The sequence below is a fragment of the Oreochromis aureus genome, linkage group 3 (genome assembly GCF_013358895.1).
Source record: "Oreochromis aureus strain Israel breed Guangdong linkage group 3, ZZ_aureus, whole genome shotgun sequence".
NCBI classification, from domain to species: Eukaryota; Metazoa; Chordata; class Actinopteri; order Cichliformes; family Cichlidae; genus Oreochromis; species Oreochromis aureus.
The window spans coordinates 50405479-50425386 of NC_052944.1; the positions used below are offsets into that span (position 1 = coordinate 50405479).

The 19908-nt window shown below is 42.8% G+C and overlaps 1 protein-coding gene and 1 long non-coding RNA gene across 2 annotated transcripts in view; one reads left to right on the forward strand and one right to left on the reverse strand.

Moving 5' to 3' along the window:
- Positions 1 to 19908, forward strand: part of LOC116335941 (butyrophilin subfamily 2 member A2-like) — a 144752-nt gene that overhangs the window by 91490 nt on the left and 33354 nt on the right. The window lies entirely within an intron of this gene.
- Positions 18590 to 19415, reverse strand: LOC120433136. The gene is made up of 3 exons (XR_005608349.1): positions 19189 to 19415; positions 18869 to 19095; positions 18590 to 18788 (listed from the first exon to the last, which is right to left on the reverse strand). It is a non-coding gene; the product is annotated as an uncharacterized LOC120433136 (long non-coding RNA).

Sequence of the window (19908 nt, forward strand, 5' to 3'; positions counted from 1 at the left end):
GCTCACCTTTGATGATACCAGCCCAAACCAGTACTCCACCTCCACCTTGCTGGCGTCTGAGTCGGACTGGAGCTCTCTGCCCTTTACCAATCCAGCCACGGGCCCATCCATCTGGCCCATCAAGACTCACTCTCATTTCATCAGTCCATAAAACCTTAGAAAAATCAGTCTTGAGATATTTCTTGGCCCAGTCTTGACATTTCAGCTTGTGTGTCTTGTTCAGTGGTGGTCGTCTTTCAGCCTTTCTTACCTTGGCCATGTCTCTGAGTATTGCACACCTTGTGCTTTTGGGCACTCAGTGATGTTGCAGCTCTGAAATATGGCCAAACTGGTGGCAAGTGGCATCTTGGCAGCTGCACGCTTGACTTTTCTCAGTTCATGGGCAGTTATTTTGCGCCTTGGTTTTTCCACACGCTTCTTGCGACCCTGTTGACTATTTTGAATGAAACGCTTGATTGTTCGATGATCACGCTTCAGAAGCTTTGCGATTTTAAGACTGCTGCATGCCTCTGCAAGATATCTCACTATTTTTGACTTTTCTGAGCCTGTCAAGTCCTTCTTTTGACCCATTTTGCCAAAGGAAAGGAAGTTGCCTAATAATTATGCACACCTGATATAGGGTGTTGATGTCATTAGACCACACCCCTTCTCATTACAGAGATGCACATCACCTAATATGTTTAATTGGTAGTAGACTTTCGAGCCTATACAGCTTGGAGTAAGACAACATGCATGAAGAGGATGATGTGGACAAAATACTCATTTGCCTAATAATTCTGCACTCCTGTATAAAATATTTAGCTTTTATTAAATAGTTATCTGAATCTTACAACCAAACTTTGTATAATAATACACAAGATTGGCTGTAGACCATTGTTCATCATTCAGAACACTGTGTAAAAATAACAAAAACAAAAAGTGAATGCGAAAGTGCATACATATTTATTTTATGTGTTTGATGTGTTTGGGCGTGGTCTGCAGTGCCGCTGCAGGGGAGGTGGACCCACGGGTGTAAAGTCTGTGCTTTTGGGTGTGTGTTGGGCTATGAGTTGAAAAGCTACGGCTGCCTGTGTGGGTACACCAACCATGTGTGAAAAGTGGTCCATAACGTAATGCTTCAAAGCATGTTCATGCAAACATTGTCGGGTCTGCCCTGATACAATGGGACTTCTGCTCATGAACCTGTGTGCACAGCGCCTGCAAATCGGGGCTGTACTGAAGTCACCTCATCTTTACCCAAAACTGTAAGCTGTCATCTGTGAGGCGCGAGCGGTGTTTGTTTTTATCATAATTCATGGTGGAGAATGGCTGCTCTGCTGAGTTTTGCTCTCTGTAGCCGTATGAATGGCAAACTACACTTATTAGCAGCGGCATAGGCACACATAAAATTTCTTCTGAAATTTTCGCTTTCTAGTTCTATATAAAGCTGTATAATAACTCTTTTTGTGAGAGGTGAACAAACCTGTAAGAGATAAGATCTGAAACATACTTTATGTTAAACCTTCATGCAGCTTTTTCTTTTTTTTTATTTCATTTAGTGTACATCTTATTTACTAATACAAAAATACACACTTCTCTTACCTAATGTCAGTCTTACTTTTACTGTTTTAACTAACTTTATTTTTACTTTTCTTAGTTTTTTTTTAAATTACTGCTTTAAATATATAAATTCAAATATATAAATTCCTGCACCATTCTATAAGGCCCTCACCAGGCGTTCATTGTTGTGTATTGTATTGTGTATTTTTACTCTTTATCATTTTCCTGTAACACAGAAAATGTTTTATTTTTAATTTATATGGCTAATTTATAGTGTTAATTCTTTTCCTTTGTTAAATACGTTTTGAAGAATCAAAACAGAGACCTTTCTATGCCATCACTGCTGTAACCTCTGCTGTGTCGTTGTGGTTTGTTGGGCTTCTTGTTTCTAATGCTCTGACTGCGTCATCTCAGCTGAGTGATACTTTCAAGTGTGTGGTTTTGAAGAGTGCAGCCTGGTTAAATATGCCCAGCTGTTTGGTGTTACAGCTGCTGTATTTGCACAGGGAAGGAAAGTCATATGTTGTTGTTTTAACAGCGAGTGAATATCACTGGATATGAGTATCACAGACTTTGATATACTCTGCATGTTAAAAATGAAGTAAAAGACAAAAGTCAAATAAACATTACATTTGACTACTGCATTCAAATTTGGTTTATGAAATATGCAAAGAAAAAAAAGGCGTAATTAATTATTTTTTAAATCAACTAATGGAATAAGTTTATAAATGTTTGTTTGGTTTGTGCAATCTCTGCACACATGCTAACCCATGCACCTAAATATAAGCTAGTAAAATGATGTTGAGAAGGTATTTGAGAATTATGACCCACTTACGATGTGATATGGATATTCACAAAATGTGTATGAAATACTTTGCACACCTAAACTTTTTTTTTTTTTTTACATATCCTGCCTCATAAAATCACAAACAGAATAGGCCCTTTGCAATTATCAGCAAAATTGTCATTTTCCAAGCAGATCTATTCAAACTGAGTCAACTTCTAAAAAACTGGATGAGTATTACAGAGAAACAGAGTTGAAAAGCTCATTTTTGTCCATTTTGATCAAACCATTTTCTATAAAAAAGTACTGTATTTGTATTCCATTATGCAAAATCCTAAAAAAATACTGCTGCTTTGTGACAAAAATGTTGTGGCTGTCTGAAAATTCTATGTTGTAAGATGAAAAGCTGAAAGTCCTGCAGTTTTTATGAACATCTCAGGATTTCACAAAAGGTAGAGTGTGGTGGACCACTAGAGGGCTCCACTCACACCCAGTGTTGAGGAAGTGTGTTCCTCTGTTTTGTGGCGCGATATGAGCAGTTAATAGAGAGACGAATAAAGAAGGAGTGAGAACTGAGAGCTCTGTGTCGTTGATGCTTACCTCCACATTGGTGACCCCTGACGCGAGCATGCAACGGGCCGCAGATAACGCAGACTCCGCTATGGAGGCATCAGCGGACGCCGGTCCTCCGCCTCCTGTTGCAGCTACGTTCGCTGTGGCGCTGAAACTGCCGGACTTTTGGCTCCATGACCCCCGTCATGGTTCGTACGTGAGGCTCAGTTCGCCCCCGCGGCATCTCGGCTGACGACACGGTATCACCATGTAGTGGCCTCGCTCGACCCGCTGACCACCCGTCGCGATGACGCTCCTCCGGGACCCACCCGCCCAAGGGAAATACGCCGCCCTTAAAGAGCTGCTTCTTCGGCGCTATGCCCTCTCCGACGCTGAACGAGCCGAAAAGCTCCTCAACCTGTCAGGCTTGGGTGGCGGTACCGCGCTCGAGCTCATGGAGGACATGCTATCGTTGCTCGGGTCGGATGACGGGGGATTCCTCTTCGCCCACCTCTTCCTCCGCCAGCTACCGGCCGCCGTGAGAGCTGTCCTCGCAAACTCCCCGCTTCTGCCTGCGAAGGATTATCGCTCCCTGGCTGAAGAAGCGGATCGCATTCTCCTGGCTGGCCGCACTTTCAACGTTCACGCCCTGGCTATGGACTCGCCGGCGGCGCCTTCCACGCCTCCACCTGCCTCCCCCGGGGCATCCGCCCCCTTGCTGACGGCAGGGATTGCTACACGCCGGCACCGCGGAAAGAACATCTGTTTCTACCATCAGCGTTTTGGCGACAGAGCGCGTCGCTGCCTGCCGCCTTGCGCTTTCACGGCCAGGAAGCGGACCCGCCAGCGCGCTGTAGCAGCCGCGACCGCTGGCAATACAGAAAGGCTGCTCTTCATAGAGGACTCGCGCTCCGGGAGACGTTTTCTCGTGGACTCCGGCTCCCAGAAGAGCCTCCTTCCCCCTACCGCTGCCGACGGACTAGCAGCGAACTGTGGGCCGCAGCTCCTGGCAGCTAATGGTTCTCCCATCAAAACGTTTGGGGAAAGGTTGGTGACTGTTTGTTTTCATGGCCGGGATTTCCAGTGGAACTTTGTTGTTGCCGCTAGCTCTGTACCTATTTTAGGTGCTGATTTTCTGTGCGCTCATGGACTGCTTGTCGATGTTGCTAACAGATGTTTAATTGATGCTCTCGTTTTCTTCGCTACCCTGTTTTACTCGGGCTGCCGAGCCCCTGATTCGGGCTAATGTAGTGACCTCCGGGGATGCTTTTCAGCGTTTGCTTTCAGAGTTTCCATCGCTGTCTGTCCCTGATTTCTCTGGCACGGTAACGAAGCATGGGGTTGAGCATTATATTCCCACGGTCGGGACCCGGTGTTGTGCGCAAGACGCCGCGCCTGACCCCCCCGAAACTGTCCGTCGCTCGGGAAGAGTTTGCAGCCATGGGCGCCTTGGCATTGTACAGCGTTCGAACAGTGCATGGGCCTCTCCGCTTCACATGGTGCCCAAATCGGACGGTCGGTGGCGGCCATGCGGAGATTTCCGCCGTTTAAATAATGCCACGGAGAATGACCGTTACCCCATCCCCCACATTCAGGATTTTTCTGCCAATCTTGCCGGAACGTCGATTTTTTCTAAAATTGACTTGGTGCGGGGGTATCACCAAGTTCCTGTGCGCACCGAAGACGTTCCTAAGACCGCTGTCATTACCCCCTTCGACTTGTTCGAGTTTTTTTGCGCATGCCGTTTGGCCTGAAAGGTGCCGCCCAGACCTTTCAGCGGCTGATGGACTCAGTTTTGCGTGGGCTGCCGTTCGTTTTGTTTATCTGGACGATATATTGGTGGCCAGCTGCTCAGCGAGCCAGCACGAGTCCCATCTGCGCCAGGTTTTCCAGCGTTTGGCAGCGCACAGCCTGATCATCAACCCTTCCAAGTGCCAGTTTGGGTTGCCTGTTCTGGATTTCCTCGGGCACCGCATTTCCGCTGGAGGTGTGGTTCCGTTGCCCGACAGAGTCCAGGCCGTTTCAGCTTTTCCGCGCCCCACGTCGGTTAAAGCGTTGCAGGAGTTCTTGGGGATGATAAATTTTTACAACCGCTTTCTCCCCAGAGCTGCCCACCTGCTACAGCCGCTCTATGCTGCCTTAAGAGGTAAAACAGCCAAAGATCCGGTTGACTGGCTGCGGAACGCGTCCATGCGTTTTCCGCAGCCAAGTCTGCGCTGGCTGACGCCGCCCTGCTGGCACACCCGCTTCCGTTGGCGGAGATCGCGTTGACCACCGGCCGCGTCCGGCGTGGCAGTGGGTGGGGTGTTGGAACAGCGGGTTTCAGGTCTCTGGCAACCGCTCGCCTTTTTCAGTCGTCGTCGCGCCGGGATGCCGAGCGCAAGTACAGTGTTTTTGACAGGGAGTTGCTGGCCCTGCACCTCGCCACCACGACATTTTCGTTTTTCCTCGGGTCGCAACTTTACTGCGTCGTTGACCACAAACCTTTGACGTTTGCGATGTCCAAGGTCTCTGACCCATGGAGCGCCGCGCCAGCAGCGCCAGTTGGCGGCCATTTCAGAGTTTACCACAGACATTCAGCACGTGGCTGGTAAGTCCAATCACGTCGCTGACTGTCTGTCACGTGTGTTGGCTTCTCCGGTGTATGTCGACATCGACTACGCTGCCATGGCCGCCGAGCAACGTGCTGACCCGGACATCCTGGCCCTTCAGTCAACGAAAACAGGCCTCGTGCTGGAGGACACCCCGGTGTGGGACGGCGGTCCGCACCTTCTTTGCGACGTTTCCACCGGCCGCCCCGCCCAGTGGTTCCCCTTTCATGGCGCCGTCGTCGTTTTTTGACTCGGTGCATGCCCTCTCTCATCCCGCGTCCGGGCCTCGGTCAAGCTGGTCAGCGCCAGGTTCGTTTGGCCGGGCCTTCGCAAAGACGGTGAAAGAATGGGCAGCGGTTTGTATCCCATGCCAACGCCGAAAATCCACCGGCACACACAGGCACCCCTCGAACCTTTCCGTATCCCCGGTAGGCGTTTCGATCACGTTCATGTGGACCTGGTTGGTCCCTTGCCGCAGTCACAGGGTTTCACGCACCTTTTGACTGTGGTGGACCGCACGACCAGGTGGCCGGAGGCGGTACCCTGGCGTCCCACGACAGCGGCGGCGGTGGCCAGAGCATTTTTGTCGGCGTGGGTTTCACGTTTGGTCCCCTGCTGACATTACCTCAGACAGGGGCCCCAGTTTGTTTCTGAGCTTTGGTCTGCCATGGCTGACGGCCTGGGGGTCAAGGTCCACCGCACCACAGCATACCACCCGCAAGCTAACGGGATGTGCGAACGGTTTCACCGGTCTCTTAAGGCTGCGCTCCGGGCTTCCTTGACAGGTGGCGACTGGGTCGACCGTCTTCCGTGGGTTTTGCTGGGATTGCGTGGCGCGCGGTTAAAGAAGACCTCGGGGTTTCCCGGCTGAACTGGTCTCGGCCAGCCCCTCCGGGTCCCCGGGAATTCTTGCCTGAGAGCCCTCCCCATGTTTTGATGCCTCTTTGTTGCCTTTTACGCCCCCACGAGACTCATTTCCTGTTCCTGGTCCTGTGCACCACTGCCTGCCTGACACTTTTGTTCGAGTTCGTTGGACTCTGCTCGCTTTTGTTTTCGTCAGGCACGATGCCCATAGGACTCCGCTGCGTCCACCATATGACGGGCCATACAGGGTTCTTAAACCAGGCAACAAACATTTCATTTTGGACTTTGGCGGTCGGCAGGAGGTTGTCTCGGTTGACAGACTTAAGCCTGCACATGTTATGCATGAGGATCAGGTGGTTCCGGCCCAGGCCCCTCGCCGCGGCCGCCCACCTGCCACCGGGCTGATGGGTTCTTTTTTTTCCCCCAGGAGCGACCCACAATCAATGGAGTCCGAGTCGCCTGCAGCTTTTTCTGACCGCCAGTGGCAGCCTCGCTTCGGGCTGGGGGTTGCCCTCTGTCAGTTCCCCACCCCCCGGTTCAGCCGTTCCGGCCGTTTGCTTAAGCCCCGGGTCCTGGACTAGTTCTGCTGAGTGTTTGGGGGGGGGGGGGGGCATGTGTGGTGGACCACTAGAGGGCTCCACTCACACCCAGTGTTGAGGAAGTGTGTTCCTCTGTTTTGTGGCGCGATATGAGCAGTTAATAGAGAGACGAATAAAGAAGGAGTGAGAACTGAGAGCTCTGTGTCGTTGATGCTTACCTCCACAAGAGCGTATTAACTTTGAGTGCCATGACACTCAGAATTGAGCTCAGATGCATTGTGTTTCAACTGATCGTCTGTCAAATGTTTTTACAACTTGATTGAAGTCTACCTGTGGTAAATTCAGCTGATTAGAGATTATTTAGAAAGGGAAACACTTGTCTATATAAGATCCCATCATTGACAGTGCATGTCAGAGGACAAATCAAGTCCATGGAAGCATCTGTAGACAGGACTGTATCAAGGCACAGATCTAGGGAAGGGTAAAGAAAATTTCAGCAGTATTTAGTCTCACAGTGTGCATTGGCTTCCATCATTCATAAATGGAAGACGTTTTGAACCACTAGGACTATTCCCAGAGCTTGCCACCAGCCAACCTGAGCAATTGCAGTGAAACTAAGAACCCAGTGGTGAATGTGACAGGCATCCAGCATTGCTCTGTTAAGCACAATCCATGCTCAACAGAGCAATCATTTCAATCAGAAACAACCACGCAGTACTACACCAATCAGGCCTGCATGGTAGAGTAACCAGATGGGACGCAGCTCTACATATATGTTGCCACAAATGCACTCTACAAACAATAAGTTGACTAGATTTGCTTTTTTTTGAAGGTCAAGAGCTTCGTTCGGCATGATTGTCTGGATTGATATATTGTAGGAATGATGTAAAGTGCAGAAGGATCTGCAGCATGCTTACACATACACATGATAATGATTACAGGGATATTTTCTAGTTCACGAAGACCGAGCAATATGTCCTTAAGTAGCAGTAGGATAATATTAAATAATCAAGAAATAATCAAGGCTAGGCAGCGAGGTGTTTTTCTTTTCTGGCTCTTACAGAGGAGGGAGCAGATACCAGACACCAGGTTACGGACTGTAGAAGATTTGTAAAGAGAGGACAAAACTGCCATGTCCGTGTGGGAGCCAGAAAGCCATAATAATAATCTTTGTTTTTTCCCCACTATATAAAGCTGTACAGCCTGCTAGAGGGTTATCCTTGGTGTGAGGCTGACTGAAGTGTCATATCACGGTCCAGCACCGTAAACTTATAATTTCAACTGCCAAATCAAATTAAATCTTTTTAAAAGACAGATATTTTCTGCTGAAATTCCTTCTGAAAAATTTTTAGTTTTTATGGGCTGATGTTTTTGTTTTTTTGGGGGGGGGGTTGTTCTTTTTTTTGTAATGGTATAAACAATGAAAGGTGGTGGACTGTCCAGATGCTGGCCGGTGTGTAAAAATAAGTCAGTTGTTTGGTGGTGGCTATGGCAGAGCTTCCACAGAGGCCAGCAGGTGGATGAGGGAAAGGGTAGGCAGGAGGAGGAGAGACCCGAGGCGGCCGCTGGTCCGAGTGTCAGGTGAACTGAACTTCAGGTAAGAAGTTATGACCTGCAGTCTATCTGGGTCAGATATAAACCAAGTTTAGGTGGAGTTTATTTTCGTTGTGCTGACTTCTTACAGTCAGTTACAATAACTCGTACTGCGTACTAGCTAGCATGACGGAGTTTCTATACAGCTGGGTGGGTGCTGTGATGTTACTGATAGTGAGCTTTATTTTATTCATAAGGTTAGTTTGTAGAGTTGCCAACCGTCTCTTAAAAAACGCAATTGTTCCGTATTCAAAGAAAATATTACGCGTTTCGCATTGAGCTGAAAAGGAACACAGTTTGTCCCGTACTTCAGCCAGGATGGAAAAAGACACAAAGCTGAAGTTATTCTGCGTCTTTACGCTGTCAGCTGCCTCTTCTTCTCTCATTCTGCCCCCCTCCCTCTCCTGTTGCTACTTCAGTCTTGAAACTGATCAATGATCAGCTGATCGGCTTTTCTCTCTTGTTTATTTATCGCCCACTTTGCGCCAGAAAGAGGAAACCAGCGGATGTCGCGCTAAACAACAGCAGCACCTTTAAGCTCGATCAGCTGTTGTTAGAATTTATTTAATATTAATATATAATATCAGCGGATGTTTGCTGGAGCCACAGCTGTAAAAGCTGCTGGTCATGATATCGGTTTGGAGATGTGGTGAGAGGGAAACATGAAGATGAAACCAGGAGATGTCCTTACTGGATCATCAGAGCTGAACAGGTGATGGAGAAACAGGTTTACCTTTTAGGTGACATGAATGAGTTGAAGGGAAGTTATGAACTGTTTCTGAGAGACAAATAACACCAGGATCCTTTTCTACGTAGCTGACAGCTGGTAACTGTGCAGGGGCAGGTCTAGCAAAGTTTTGCCAGGGGGCCAGGTAGGGCATTAACAAGGAAAGGGGGGCACAAAGAAATACTTTCTTATTCTCATTTAAAATATCTAGCTTTTAACAAATAATTATCTGAATCTTACAACCAAAGTTTTCATCTGATGTAAAATATATAGAAATCATACATATACCAACAAGACAGTGTACATCACTGTCACAACAGCATTTGTTTTTACTCAAAGGCTTTATGGCTTTTCCTATAATACCTGGTGGGTAGTCAAAATTTTTTGTCCCAGTCCAGAAAACTAAACAGCAGGGACGTTTGTAGGGTTACTGAAGTTGGACTAGCTGGTATATAAAGATTTGCTACATGATCGCTAGCGACTAGGGATGGGTACCGGTGTCCAGTGCCATGATGGCACCGGTTCTGACATAAACGGTAGTAACCAGACCGAAAAGCAGCGCACATTTCGGTGCTTTATTTCGGTGCTTTTTTTTTTCCTGAGCCAATTCTAGCCAATCATTTTACGTTTCGAGGATAGTAGGCGGGGCCAGGTATGCGTGACGTTCTTTTTAGAGCAGAGCTACAGATTAAAAATGCCCAAGGCGAAGCGGTCAAAAGTCTGGCTGTATTTCACAGCAAAAGATGCAAACTCAGCAGCCTGCAACAAGTGCTTTAAGCTGATACTGTGATACTGTCAAAGGAGGTAACACCTCAAATCTGATGAAACACCTGGCGACGCATAGCGGGGTTTTTTTTAAAGTCGAGAAATGCGCAGTATTTGATCGCTTGTTGCGAGACCTCACACCGTGCACATCTACTGCGGGTGTGGTGCCTGTTATCGGACCCGGAGTTAGCAACATCCCCCAAAAACCCGAAGAGGAGAGTCCTGGCCCCTAGCCCTGTCAGCGTAGCAGAAATGATGACGGATGGCAGCAGCAGCCGTTCTCCTCTGTGAGTAGCTTCATGTTGTTTGTGTGTAATTAACGTTGAGTAGGCTAACCACGCTATTACATTAATGCATGTAAGGTGAACTAGCAAACCATGTCGTAGTTAAATGCGGCTGTCTTCTTGTTTGATGGCAGATACTCCCTTCACCCTGGCCAAAAAGGCTAAAATGACCAAAGAAAAAGTGGAAAACAGTTAAACATGAGAGGTTTTTGGACAAAGTTTGTGTTTTTTCCATTGTTTAAGCACTGCTTCCAGCCAAGAGTGAGACCATATATGCCCTATAGCTGCAGAAAAGGCTAACATTGTTATCTTTTTACAAAAAAAACAGCTGAACATGAGAGGTTTTTGGACCAATTTTGTGTTCTCCATTCTTTAAGCACCGGTTTGACCACCGTTTAAGCACCGGCACCGTTTCAAAAGTACCGGTTTGGCACCGGTATCGGATAAAACCTAAACGATACCCATCCCTACTAGCGACACAGATATGTTAGCATAACATAGACAGTGAAGCTGGAGGATGAATTCTAACTTTTTTCCACTTGATAAAAGTTAACGTGAGGGTTCCCGATGGTTAGGGACAAATGCAATCGCATGGCAGGATGCTGTAAACGGACCAAACGTCAGTCAGGAGAACAACTGAGATAATCCATCCAAAATATGAGGTTAGTCATTAATATACTGCAACAACATGGGAATAGAGCAGCTGCGAAAGAATTCAACATTAATAAATAAATTGTACGGAAGATTTGTCACCTAGCAGAAAATGCTACGCTTTGGGAGTGAGAGCATGTTGGGAGAACATGGAACTCACCGGGAAATTATTAGCAGCTCACAGTGACAACTTCTAATGTTAGATGTCAAAACAGGTCAGATTTGATCCAAAAAGTATGTTGTTATACTCCTGTTGCTGATTAACAAAGTGTAAAAAAAAAAAAATGAAAAGGATTAGCTCTGGAAATATCTGGAAACACAGAATGGTTGAAATTTTCTCAAACTGCTTTAATGAAATTAACAACAGGTGCACAAGAAAAGCTTAACTGGGGAACATGAGTTGTGCTTTCCAGTTATACAACACACTTAATTAAAAACCTGTCAGATCTTCTCTGCCATTGCCGAACAGCTTTTTCTGTTATTGTGCTTTTGTGCTTATTCTGCACACAAACACACACATGCACGCACACGTCAGACAAACTCGAAATAATTTTTAACCTTTTTTTTTCTTCTTATGTTATATAATGAGGAATATATATCTGTTAGAAGGGTTTCTCAGATAGGAAGACCTGCTGCTCTCTCAGTCACCACAAGAAGCACAGGAAGAGGAAGTTCCTATGAACAATAGATTTTCTTTCAGTCTGACAGTCACGCAGTCAGCAGCAAGACAACATGGAGGTCAGAGCTCCCAGCATCAAACTGCGTGAGTACTGAGTTTGCCTATCTACAAAAAGATATTTAGTCAGTCATTCAGAAAACATGTGAATGCAAGTGATGAGAGAAATATAAAAGAAGAAAAAACTCAAAAGAAAATATTAAAAATATGACATTTATGCTATTAGCATGTTTCTTAATTTTTCCAGTGATGAATTTGCTGTTGCTGTTGGTGACAACAGTCAGATTTGGTGATTTCCAAAGACATGGTAAGTAGTTAAATGTTCGTGGTGATGTATTTGTAGCAAAAATATAGTTCAGCCTCATTTCTAAGAAAAAAATGTCTCATACTCACATATGATATTTATAGTCTTTTAAATTATTAAATTGAGAAAAATTACCATTATGAGAAAGAAAAATAACATTAACTCATTTTAAATTTAATGTCAGCAACACATTTCAAAACAGATGTTGCCCACTGTGTAGCACCCCCTTTCTTATTAACAGTAATCTAATAATGTCTTAACGTCTGGGAACTAAGGAGACCAGTTACTGGACTTATACCATAGAAGGTGCACATCAGATAAGAATATTTTCCATTTCATGATGCACCAAATGTTTTCAGTTGGTGAAAGATCTGGACTGAAGGCAGGTCTATTCACAACCTAAAATCTTCTATTATGAAGCATGCTGTTGCAAAAGATGCAGGATGCAGTTTTATTATTGTCTTACACAAATATGCAAGGCCTTCCTTGAAAAAGACCTTGTTTTGGATGGGAGCATATATTGATGTAAAAGCAGTATAAACATTTCAGCACTGATGGTGCCTTTCCAGATGTGCAAGGTGCCAGTTTATAGGCACTAATGCAGCCCCATACCATCAAAGGTGCAGGCTTTTAAACTGATTGCTGATAACAAACTGGTTGGTTCCTCTTTTCTTTAGCTTAAAGGATGTGCCATCGAAGTTTTCCAAAAATGATTTCAAATTTATATTGGTCAGACCACAGATTAGTTTTATACTTTGAGGCGATTTTAAATCAGCTTTTCTTGAAAAAAGATGGATGCTTTTGTCAATCACGTTCACATGTGGCTTCTTCTTTGAACAGCAATTTCAGAAGGAGTTCATGCTTAAAGATCATGGGGATCCAGTATTAATTTTTCACCTTGTCCTCTGGACACAGAAATTTCCTCAGATTCTCTGACCCGTTTGATTATATTATGTACTGTGGATGATGACACATTCAACGTTTTTATTATTTTACAATGAGTAACATTATTAATTTGTTCCACAATTTGTGTATGAATGTTTTTTTAGTAGATTGGTGAACACCTGCCTATCTGTACTTCTGAGAAACTTTGGCTCTCTAAAATGTTCTTTTCTAAATACCCAATCATGTTACTGACCTGTTGCCAGTTAACCTAATTAAATCCAAAATGTTCCTCCAGCCATATGTTTTAGTGCCTCTTTTAGCAGCCTTTCAGAACTTGTTTTATATGTTGTCATATTCAAAAAAAGTTATTATTTTAAATATTTTTCTGGATCATTTTTTCATTGTCATCTTCAATTTATCCTGTGATTTCTGTCTCAGATTCAGCTTTTCCTCAGGTTGTTCCAAATAGACAGCAGTTCTTTGAACTAGAGTCAATTTCTATTAGCTGTGAAGGACTGAATGGACTGACTGGATGGAGGGTGATGAAAAAGACAAAGGGACATGTTAGACCATGTGCTTCTACCTGGGATACATCTACTGGACCTTGCAATATTATTAATGCTTATCCATCAAGTGACAGTGGAGAATACTGGTGTGAAATGGGAGGAATCCAAAGAAGCAACTCTGTCAACATTACTGTAACTGGTATGCAAAGAGGGAATTACCCCTTCGTATTTAAACTTTACAGACTTTGTAGGTCAATATGTTTCACATTTAGCCAAGTACGTAATATAATATTTACCTTTTTTGTTGTTGTTTGTGTTGTTATGTTGTATAAACACAAATTTATGTGCACTCTAATTAGGGTAAATGTGATAAGTTTTACACTAAATTTTATTTAAAATTATAAATAATCTCCTGTGTTGTAGGTAAAACTTTTATATGTTAACAAATCATGTGCCATTTAGGTGGTCCTGTGATCCTGGACAGTCCTGTGAATCCTGTAACGGAGGGAGATAAGATGACCTTACACTGTAGAAAAAAGGACAAAAATTCTAACTTCACTGCTGATTTCTATAAAAGTGGCATCTCCATTGGCCATAGTCCAACAGGAAACATGATGAACCCCTCTGTTTCCAAATCTGATGAAGGAGTCTACAAATGTAGCATCTCTGATACTGGAGAATCAGCAGAGAGCTGGCTCATTGTTAGAAGTCTGGGAACTCGTGCTCAAACTGAAGAGAGTTACTTTCACCTGTACCTGGAGCTCTGCATTGGTGTCGGTGTTTCTATGATGGTTCTACTGCTGCTTCTGGCAGGCTTCCTTCATTGGCTGAAATATCAACAAAACATCCAAGGTCACACTGAAGAAATGCCACTGACGCAAAGTAAGCGTAAGTAGTTTTGACTTAGCATTCATACCAGTAATTAACAAAGCTAGTCTGGTGATAATGGAATTTATATATATTTGACTGTTAACCTCCAGTCCCGCTCGTCCCTATACACAGGTGAGGAAAAATACTATTATGTAGGTATGAACTGCTCTGATTTGTTGGTTTGTGGATTTTGTAATATTTTAAATCTGACATTGTCCGGTAATGAACTGTATATGTAATAGTCAGCCTGATAAAAACTCATCAAAAGAATTAAAATAGAGATAAGCACATTTTTCATAACAACTTTTTGCCTTTGAAGTTTCTGTTTGTACTTATGTGTAAGGTATTATATTGGCTCTAGAGAAGAGCACAGACACTGGGAAACACACATCAGGAGCGCACACAGGGATCAGTTGTCGTATTCTTATTTACTGCACTGTAAATAAACACAGTGCCTTCATTCAAAGAGTCCAGCGTTTGGGTCCTGTATCCTCAACCTTGACATCATGAAGCTCACTGAGAGAAAGCCAACAGTGTGCAAAACAGTAATCAAAGCAAAGGGTGGCTATGTTGAAGAATTCATCTTTTGATGCGTCTAGCGAGCATCTACAATGTAAATAGTCATAAAAAAAAAATGAAAAGGTGTGTCCAAACTTTTGACAAGTAGTGTGCAATGTGTTAGTGTAAAATATCCATGGATAGATTCATCTTTTAACTGGCAGCCTGGCATACCTGTTGACCATCAGAACCACCAATCCACGTTCGTCCACTGGCTTTACTGCCATCAGATATCACCTTCTGAATCAGCTGGTATTCCTCAAGGCTGTGTACAGATGCAAGGTTTGCACTCATGGATTGACAGTTTCTCTACAGTGGACAAAAAACCAGAAGAGTTACCAAAGAAAATAAAAAACCTTCAAGATTACACCACAGCAAACATACAAATAATAATAAAACATACAAAGAAATAATTACATTGACAAATTATTTATTTTAATTAAGCATTTTACCTTGCAACAAACAATAATAAATAGTAAAGTTTTTTTTTTAATTATTAATAAAATTTAAATGATTAGTAATTAATAAATTTACAATAATTTATAATTCAAAATTATTTTATGCAGTTAATGTTGGTGGCTAAAACCATTTACCATTTACTGAACTTATTAACATTAGTTTTTATAACATTTTTTTTAATAACATTTGCTTTTATAAGCTTGGATGTATATTTAATAATAAGTATAAGAAGCAAAAACTGACAGGTGATTTATCCATGACATAAATTGTAGGAATGTGAAACTGGAGACTTTAGTTTGTTTGCTTTTTTGTTAGTTTTGTTTTTTCTTTACTTAAATTGTGTTACTGTTTAAATAGATATTAGAATAAATTGTAACATGTTTAAGAATCAATAAACTATAACATTAATAATGATCAATACATACTATTATCATTTTAGACAAATTGTAACAGTAAAATGGCTTTAATAAAATTGTATTAATTACCAATTTAAAATTATTAAAAAAACAAAACAAAAAACCCCTGGTCATTATAAGGTCTTATCCAAATATCAAAGAAACACAGTCACAGTAACTGGTGAGTCCTGATCACTGTTATTACCTGAGCATCACCCGAGGCTACGGGTGCAGAAACATAGAAGAAACATTGGTCGTTGTACTCAGTCCAACCGTAGGGACAAGATGCAGACTTCCTGACAATATACCACTCTTCAAGACAAAGCAAAAATACTGTGTGACATAATGCTGACTCACTTCCCCCTTTACTAGAATAATTATAATTATGGTCATTAACTTGTTTGTATTGGCACTAGTTTTACTTTTTCAGCAGATTTCAATTGGAAAATGTGTCATTTTCTTACTTTAGATTTCTATTTTTAAATACCCATCTATTTAAAAATAGAAATTATTATTTGGTCAGCTTTATATAGCCAATTGACATACAAAACATTAAGTATAGTACTGGTAACATACTTTTACTTACTTACCATCAGCGGCAGTCGGAGCCATCATTGCACACAGAAGTGAAGACGCAGTGAGCAGCTTCATGATGATATTTAGGGTCTCTGTAAGAAACACATGAACGAAAGTGACTGTTAGTTCAATAAAGAAATAACAGAAGATCCTCAGGATATTTGTAACATACCTGCCTGTAGATTCTTCTACTGTTTTAACTGTCAGTCTGTAGCTTCAACCCTCCAGTGTAGAGATGAGTACTTATATACACTTTCTTATATTTACATTTCTATACCAGGAAGGAATGCACTAAAAATACACAATGTATGTTTGTTTTGATTCCATGCTTCACAGCCCCTGTCTTTATCAACCTTACACAGTTTTCTCCACCCAGCTTGAATTTCATGGCTATTTAATTTCATATATTGACTGTTGGTCAACACAGATCAGAATCAGTATCAGAATACTTTAATAATCCTTAAGGAAATTATGTGGGTTACAGTTGCTCCAACACAGTAACAGTAACGGACTAAACTAATTAAGTAATACAATATATTACAAAGTTTACACATTTAATTAAGTAATAGAACTAATATATAAAAATTCCTCAATTATAAATATCAAGAATATTACAGAGGTGAAATATATATGAATGACATTTAATTCTAACCTGTGAACTTTTTCATTTGTTATTTTACTGTAGACCCAGTGTAAATATGTTTGTACTTTTGATTCTGGTTTGTTTAATATTCTGTGGTTTCTTTACCTCCTTTTTCTTTATTTGCTTCTTAATTCAGATAAAACTGAGGTTATTGTTCTCAGCCCTGAAAATCTTAGAAATATGGTTTCTAACTCTGGATGGCATTACCTTGGCCTCCAGTAATGCTGTGAGGAACCTTGGAGTCATTTTTGACCAGGACATGTCCTTCAACGCACATATTAAACAAATATGTAAGACTGCTTTCTTCCATTTGAGCAACATCTCTAAAATTAGAAATATCCTGTCTCAGAGTGACGCTGAAAAACTAGTTCATGCATTTATTACTTCCAGGCTGGACTACTGTAATTCACTATTATCAGGAAGTCCTAAAAACTCACTGAAAAGCCTTCAATTAATCCAAAATGCTGCAGCAAGAGTCCTGACAGGGACTAGAAAGAGAGAGCATATTTCTCCTGTTTTGGCTTCCCTTCATTGGCTTCCTGTTAAATCCAGAATTGCATTCAAAATCCTGCTCCTCACATACAAGGTCTTAAATAATCAGGCCCCATCTTATCTTAATGACCTTAATGACCTAGTTAGGGCTGGACCAGGTGACCCTGAATCCTCCCTTAGTTATGCTGCAATAGGTGTAGGCTGCTGGGGGATTCCCATGATGCATTGAGTTTTCCCTTTTCAATCACCTTTCTCACTCACTATGTGTTAATAGACCTCTCTGCATTGAATTATACTTGTTATTAATCTCTGTCTCTCTTCCACAGCATGTGTTTCATCCTGTTTTCCTTCTCTCACCCCAACCGGTCGCAGCAGATGGCCCCGCCCCTCCCTGAGCCTGGTTCTGCCGGAGGTTTCTTCCTGTTAAAAGGGAGTTTTTCCTTCCCACTGTCGCCAAAGTGCTAGCTCATAGGGGGTCATTTCATTGGATTTTCTCTGTATGTATTATTGTAGGGTCTACCTTACAATATAAAGTGCCTTGAGGTGACTGTTGTTGTGATATGGCCCTATATAAATAAAATTGAATTGAATTTATGGTCCCTCTGTTTAGATTTGTTTTCTTAGGTCTTCTTAGATTTGTTTTCTGGTCTGTAGGTGTTTGTTATCATGGAGCATGGAAAAGGGGAGCCCCATGTTTACTCAGTCTTATCCCTACGTTTACTCTTGTCTCTGCATTCAATGTACCCTGTCTTGTTCCCATGTCTGTTTCTCTACCGGTCTCAGTGTCATGCCTTCATTGGTTATGTTGGAGTATTTCTATAGAAAACAAAAGACTCAAAGTGACTGACAGATCATTAAAGAACTTTGTATAGTCGTAAAATACACAGTACTGTTTAAAAAGAAATTGAAAGGAACACTTTGAAAACACATCAGATTTGAATGGGGGCAAAATCATACTGAATATCTATGGACTACGTAATGTTAGGAAATAATGGATGTCACATTGTTTGAAGGAAACACCCCAAAAATCATAGTCAAAAAATGACGCAACACGGAAGGCCATTAGGAAAAGGTTGAAGCCGCAGCTCTACATGTAGTACAAAGAACAGCTGTACTACATGTAGTACGTGGCCTTCATCAGAGTCATGGGCATTTTGTCAAAGTTTCATTGTGGCAACTCAAAATGGCACTCAGTAGTTTTTATAGCCCCAACATTCTTGTATGCATGCACAATAGATTGTGCCCTGTGAGGATATCCTCCCACATGTGGACCATTGTGTCACAGCTAAGAGGCCAGACCAGGAGAAAGGACTCAAATGCAGACACAGAGGGAGGCTCAGATTAACTTGAAGACCATGCTTTATTTACAGAGTGGGAGAAAATCTTCGAGTAACAACTATGATCTGTGAACTATGGAACAACCTGAAAAGTCAAAAACGTGAAGCTTAATCTGTGAGCTAAGGTTAATTCAAAAGTCCATGAAACAGGCTCAAGGGGAGAAGGGCCTGTGGCTCGGGTGGAGGTGTCCAGAGTCACTGCAACAAAAGGAGACAAAGAGTCAGCTGGTTCCAGTGATTAATGGTAAGTAAGGTTGGAAGTGTTTCTAATGGCTTACTCGTTCCAGGCAGAGAACGACATGGAAGGAGGGTAGACCAAAAGGTCCAGGTCAGGTTTGAGTCCAAATGTACAGATCCAAATGAGTTTCAGAAGCTGTGACAGGGAGGCAGACAGGTGGCGTGTAGAGAGGAATGGAGCGTAACCAGACTGCGTAATTGCAGGAAGACCAGCGTCCTAATGAAGGTAAGTATTGCTCAAAAGTGAAGTGTGATGACAGGCAGGTTACTAGAACAAGGAGACAAAAGTTAAGCAAGAATGCTAATTTCAACAAGAGAATCACAAGAGAATCACAAGAAAACTTGGCAGCCTGATACTAACACTAACACTGGTTAGATGTAGATCTGGCGCCGACATGTTGAGTGTGCTGGTCTGAAGTACTGGTAGCTTGATTGCAGACAGGTGAGACTGCTGAATGGAGATTGCACCCGGAAGTGGAGCCCCTGCTCTATGGAAAAACACTGCACTCACCCGGACCGTGACACATGGCATGATTGACCAAGATTAAGCGGTTCAGTTAGTTATACAGTGGCTTGCAAAAGTATTCGGCCCCCTTGAACTTTTCCACATTTTGTCACATTACAGCCACAAACACGTGAGAAGTGGAATGAAAATCATACATGATTCTAAACATTTTTTACAAATAAATAACTGAAAAGTGGGGTGTGCATAATTATTCAGCCCCCTGAGTCAATACTTTGTAGAACCACCTTTTGCTGCAATTACAGCTGCCAGTCTTTTAGGTTATGTCTCTACCAGCTTTGCACATCTAGAGACTGAAATCCTTGCCCATTCTTCTTTGCAAAACAGCTCCAGCTCAGTCAGATTAGATGGACAGCGTTTGTGAACAGCAGTTTTCAGATCTTGCCACAGATTCTCGATTGGATTTAGATCTGCACTTTGACTGGGCCATTCTAACACATGGATATGTTTTGTTTTAAACCATTCCATTGTTGCCCTGGCTTTATGTTTAGGGTCGTTGTCCTGCTGGAAGGTGAACCTCCGCCCCAGTCTCAAGTCTTTTGCAGATTCCAAGAGGTT